Source organism: Larus michahellis, chromosome 8 (genome assembly GCF_964199755.1).
Source record: "Larus michahellis chromosome 8, bLarMic1.1, whole genome shotgun sequence".
Lineage (NCBI taxonomy): Eukaryota > Metazoa > Chordata > Aves > Charadriiformes > Laridae > Larus > Larus michahellis.
This window is the reverse complement of record NC_133903.1, coordinates 28384094-28390093: the sequence shown is the minus strand read 5'-3', so window position 1 is coordinate 28390093 and position 6000 is coordinate 28384094. Positions and strand designations below refer to the sequence as shown.

At 50.7% G+C, this 6000-nt stretch overlaps 1 protein-coding gene across 1 annotated transcript in view; it reads left to right on the top strand.

Annotated features, from left to right (window-relative positions):
* Positions 1-2874: 2874 nt before the first annotated feature.
* PLA2G4A (phospholipase A2 group IVA) overlaps positions 2875-6000 on the top strand; it is an 85479-nt gene continuing 82353 nt past the window's right edge. Inside the window, exon 1 of the mRNA XM_074597824.1 lies at positions 2875-3178. The gene's annotated coding sequence lies outside the window, so the exon portion shown is untranslated. The remainder of the gene's footprint in view (positions 3179-6000) is intronic.

Genomic DNA, 6000 nt, shown 5'->3' with positions numbered 1-6000 from the left:
AGCCCGTCAGCAACGCGTGGCTCCGCAGAAGTTCGTATGTGGCTGGAGCAGGACTGTGCCAGGGTGGAGATGCCTGGGAGAAAATCCAGCAACAAGATCCTGAGGAACACAGCTTGTACCGGCACTGGCGCAGCGGGAGCTCATGGTCACCTCTGAGACATATGCAGCTTCTGGAAACTCTGCCTCTCCAGCGCTCGGCAGTATGTGGTACCTGTCTTGCGTGCTTCAAAATAAGAAAATTTGGGGGGTTTAGAGCACAGGAAAGATGATCATACCCTCAGCCTTGCCAACCAATCAACTGTCAAAGGGAAGAAAGTAACGAACTTGCTAAGAGCAATCATATCCATGCCTGTTGTCATTTCTACGTGTCTCAAGACCATTATTGAGCTCTTCTGACACATTTTGAAAAGTCCTTTCCTACCAAAAAAGACGAGTTGATGGTGATCCTCAGACAGTAGTTGACGTGGAAGTCAAAAGGACCTGAATAATGCCGCCAGTGTGGTTTTACTGCATTTTTCTGGTTAATGTTCCCTCAAATAGGCACGATGAGGAACTGGGTGAAGAGGCTGTCCACATCACACAGGCGCTTTCTGAGCTGGCAGTCCTTGTCTGCTTTCTAAACATAAACTTGCCCTTCTTTGTCACAGCACTTACAGGCCAGCACTTTCCTACCATGCCTTTTTTCCTTACAAGATGAGACAGAAAATTAGGTTAAAAGTAGTAGCCGGGGTTGCTCAGCTCTTGCAGTGCATCATAGCAGGAGACTGGTAAGAGGATGGAGAAAATGAGGTTTCTGGCTTGCATTGCTTTGCACTGAGAAGTGGCTTGCTGTCCTCTAATTGTGGCTAGCAGTTTACTGCACGTTTAGGAACCTTGTTAACAGAATGTGAATGCCACTTATTTTCACTTGTGGAAGCGTACCCTTTGGTTTTCTGCGCTTTGAGGAGGTCCTGGTTTAGTCATTGAAGCAATTTTTTTCTTTTATCTCTGCTTTTTTACAGCCACATTTTTCAAAGCAGCGAGTTCCTCTTTTGGTGCTAAGTGTGTGCAAAGCCCCAGCAAATTCCAACGTAAAACTTAAAACTGGGTGTTTGGAAAGAGCTTGACGTCAGCATCAAAGTGAAACTCTGTCTCATCTTTTGGTGTGTCTAGAGAAGAATTGGCTTCTTTGAGATCTGTTACGGTGAGAGCATTAGTTATGGGCGAGCAGCAGCTGAGGTTCAAGCCTGTCAGGTCTTCCCACTGACTCACTGCAAAGTCCACAAACCCAGGGGGAAAATATTTTTTTGGGTGTTAATGATGCAGCAAATAATACAATACTTAGATTTATAACTATCCTTAAGTGCATTTCAAAATACTTCAATTTAAAATCCTTTAAAGCAAAACAGAAAAAATGTGGAAGGGAGCGTTAAGGCCACCTTAAATCTTCACAAAGGACAAAAGTGATAGAATTAATAAAAATGAAATTAATAGAATTAATAAAAATAAAATTGCCACTAGAAACAACCAAAATGAGCCAGCTGCTGCCCTTAATCCCCTCCTTCCCACTTCCTCCTGGAAAGACCATTGCACACAGCCAAAATGAGCAACTTTTAACTTCGTGTATGCCAGATGAGGAGCCAGTGGCATAATTTGAGTAAGGCGTGATGGGGGTGCGGTCCAGACTGAAATCTTTACCAGTGCTGAAGCGGGAGGGGACGTAGTCACCTGAGAGTGAAGAGACTTTTGGTGACAAGGGATGACTTCCATGTGTGCGTAAACTCAGCTGCTTTGCGTTCATAAGCCTTAGGGTGGTAAAATACCAACTTGAAAGGCAGGTTCTGCGGTGCAGGGACTTTCTTCTCGCTGAGTTGAAGGGTTTCTGAGTGGACCAGGGCGCAGAGACCTCGCAGGTGGCCAGCAAACCTGTGTGCGTGGCTCAGAGCACAGCCGTGCACGTAGCCATGGGTATGGGGCACTGACCCCAAACTCCGTGTGTCCCCGTGTCCCTGGTTGTCAGCGTACACTGCCGGTGTGGAGCCTACGGAGCCAAACTGCCTGTTTACTGACTTACCATGTCTTTAAGTTTACTGACGTACAATTTAGGTCTCTCTGCGTCAAAGTGGGCATAATTTCATTCCCTCAGTCTCCCACTTTGATGCCTTTTTTCTGTAATGTAGGTCCATGAAAGGGAGGGGAAGCATCACCTGACAGTTTTAGAAGCAGGTTGTGGTAAATGTTGTATTTAATGGACAGAATTGCCATTCCCGTCCATGGCTCTGAGGATTTTGGATGCTTTTTGAGTCCTGAGAAGCCCATGATAAGTGCGAGGCCCAAAGCGTGCTGCTGGGTCCCGGACCAAAGGGCTGGTGCTCGGAATTCCACCGGCACCGGGAAGCACTCAGAGGCTGAGGCCAGGTCAGGAGAGTCCCACGGGTGACAGATGGCACTAGGGCCCATCACCCTCCCAGGTGCTGCCGAGGACGGTATCGGTGCCCAGACACACCGGGGACGGGCTGCGGGACAGGGGCTTGGCCTCCATGAGCAGCTTCTCTCCCCCTTCCCACAGCACCCACCGCCGCGCTGCTGCAGCCCCGCAGGGAGCACAGAAACGCAGTATCCAATATTAGAGTATTGAATATGAATGAATGAATATCCACAGATTATGACTGCAGCAATGAAAAGACATGCATTCTTTTTTTAAAGTTATTTTAATGCAGACTTCGATTTAGCCGCCTGTTGGATTGTTGAATTTTTTTTTTTTTTTTTTTTTTTTTTTGTCACAGTCTACCTCGGTGCTTTCTACGGCTTCAACTCCGCGCCGGTCGTGGGCAGGCCCCGCGGAGGGCCGGCACCTCCCGCCGTGCCCGCCCGGCTGCCGCCGCCCCTCTCCTCAGGGCGGTGCGGGCGCGCCCCTCGGGCGGGCAGCTCGCCCTTCAGGCTGCCCACCGCTCCTCCGGCTGCCTGTCCTCCGCCGAGCCTGCCCCCGGAGCGCCCGACGGCAGAAAACCGCCCCGAAGCCCCGTTGTTCTCCCCCAGGCCGGCTGGCCGGCGCCTCACGCCTCCTTAAGAGGCGGCGGTCAGCTGACGGCTGGCGCCTCCCCCGCCGCGCGGTGAAAAGCGCCGTATGCCCGCAATGGGGAGCGGGAGCCTGCCCCAGCCGACAGGGACGGCCGAGCCCGTGGGACCTCAGGCGACCGTAAGCGCGGTGCCTCCTTCTTACGCGCTCAACTGAGCGGCTCCTCTGCGGGGTGGGAAGGGAGGGCTGGTAGCGCGGAGGGGTGCGCGGCTGCCAGGCCCGGGACGGGCCGAGGCGGTTGGAGAGGGGCGGGCCGGAGCGCGGGGATGAGGAGCGGAGCCGGCAGCCCCCCCCTGCGGCCGGGCAGGCGGCTGGTGGGGCCCCCTGCTGTAAGGGGCGCTGGGAAGGGCGGCCGGGGCTGGGGGAGCGCCGGGCGGCGCGGGGTAGCGGCTTCCCTCGGGCGCCGCCTCAGGCACCTGCCGCCCGGCCGGCCCTGCCCGCGGCCGCCGGGGCAGGCGCACCGTCCGCTCGCCTCTCGGTCAGGAGCGCCGCCGCCGCACGGCGTCCGCCTTCCCCAAGCGCGTAACGCGCGTAAACCGAATTTTTCATGAGGTAAAAAGAAGGCAGCGAGGGGGCAAAAAGCCTTGGCAGCGCTCGGCCTGTGTGCCGGAGCGCGGCAGCGGGAGGTACGGGGGGGCGGCCTGTGGCGATCGCGCAGCAAGTGGGGAGAGGAGCCGCGAAAGTTACATAAACTGCGTTATTCGTTACCAGAGCCGGGGTGGTAGGCTTGTGCTTGCCTTTGGCCCGTGAGGCTGGAACCGATTTTGGCAACCGTGCAAACTCTGCCACCTCATTCACTTATCCCCCGCGTAGTATGTGTGATGAAGCAATCCATTTTGAAATTTATAGGGAAGTACAAAAAAAAAAAAAATATATATCTGTTTAAGGAAAAATTCTGCAAGGTGTCTGTGATGGCAGCTTTTCTTTTGGGTCTGATATGAAAAAAAATGTGCTTAAGAGTTCCTGTTTGTGACTTGCAGCAGGAGTCTGTTAGCATATATTAGAAGTATGATCACAGACCGTAATCCCCTTTTTTTGTGGGGTTACATGTTCCTCTTTAGGAGCAAACTTGCACGCTTTTACTGTTATAGGCCAGTTCGTTGCCCTGGCTGACCTCTGGTCAGTCCTGTACCGTTTGGAGAAGCTGCTGGCTCAGCGGTGTGACCAGTTCCTGTGCTGGGGGTGGTGCTTCCCCCCCCCCCCCCGCCCCCGAGCTTAGTGGCTTGCAGTGGTACGAGGTCAGTCATCTTCCCTCGAACAGGCTCTGAAAGTGACTTTGAAATAGCCTGCTGGGCTGAGAAGCAGAGCTGCTGAGGCTCCAGCATCCGCTGGCTGCGTCACCCCTGCGGAGCTGCTCAGAGCTTGTCTGTCGGCACCTTGTGTCACACCTGTGGGCAAAAATCCCCTTGGTCACCTCAGCTGGGGAGTGGGAAACTTCCCATTTGGAGGCTCCTTGCAAATGAAGACGTGGGAACTCCGAAACTAGATAAAGATCTTATCCCAAGTGAATTGCAATTCTGGGAGTAGGGCTTTTAATGGAGTGGATATTGCTAACAGGAAGATGGCTTTCTGCACCTCAGTAGGCTCAGACACTTACTGTGTTGAACAGTTGTTTCATAGGAGCAGCTTCTTGGTGCTTACCAAGAATTGTTCAGTATACTAAGACTTTCAGAGAGAAAACATGAACCTAAAACTGATGTGCTTATTTTATTTTCTTAGGGGGAAGGTTTTGAATGCACAGCCTGGAACAGGCTGCCCAGGGAAGCGGTGGAATTGCCATCCCTGGGGGGTATTTAAAAGACGGTAGACATAGTGCTTAGAGACGTGGTTTAGTGATGTTTTTTGTCAGAGTTAAGCTGATGGTTGGACTTGATGACCTGAAAGATCCCTTCCAACCTAGACGGTTCTGTGACTCTACAGTGTAGAGTTCAGTTCTCTGCTGTTGTTGTCTCTCAGAATCTCTTCCTTGTCCCTTTATGACCACCTTTCGGCACTCTCTTGTTCTGCTATGGCAGGGATACATAAAAAAAGAGAAATGGAAATACTTATTTATGCCTGAATGACATAATTTAATATCTTCTGTGTGGCCAGTTAATTTGCGCTGGAAAAATACGAGTTTGACTCTTGGCACCCAGTGCTGTTGATGACTTTTTTTTCTTAAAAGAATTAGACAAAAAGGAAAAAAAAGCCAATGCTGTTGCTTCACTGAGATTGCATACTTGATTTCATTTTAACTTGAATGTGTCTTATTGAACGTTGTTACCGTCTTTAGCAATCTGATCTAGTTAAAGATGTCCCCGCTTACTGCAGCGGGGTTGGACTGGATGACCTTTAGAGGTCCCTTCCAACCCAACACAGTCTATGATTCTATGATCATAAGGTGCCCTTCTTGGAATTTTTGTGATACCTTGAATAGATCACTTTTGTCAGCTGGCCTAAAATAGCCAGAATAGGAAATGTTTCAGCCAACCTGTTTTTGCCTTAGTGTACTTAAGTGTGTAGCTTTTAATCATACATAGGGGAAAAATAATGAGTATGGAGTAAGCCTTGACTATTTCTTTCAGAGGTATTTCTGCAAAGCCATTGAACAGGCTTCACAGGCATTTTGGGTAACCTCCACTCTCTTCCTTGACATGTTATCCTGACAGTGCCAAGGGACTGAATCCAGTGCAATGTAGCAATGACTTTCCAGGTGCATGGCACTTCATCAGTAATAGGAAATGGCTCAGTTTGAGTCTATTTTAATTGACATACAATATTCAGGTATGTGGCAACTTCTGTGGCTTGCATATAGGTTGGAAGAGGACAGCATTGGCAGTAGAACTGAAGCTGTTCTAGATACTTGGGAACTGTGAATTCAAATTGAATTGTGTTAATTGACCAGCTGGGGCTGGTTAGACTTGCATAGCAGCCAGAGAAGGAGGTGTCTCATGCTTGTACCC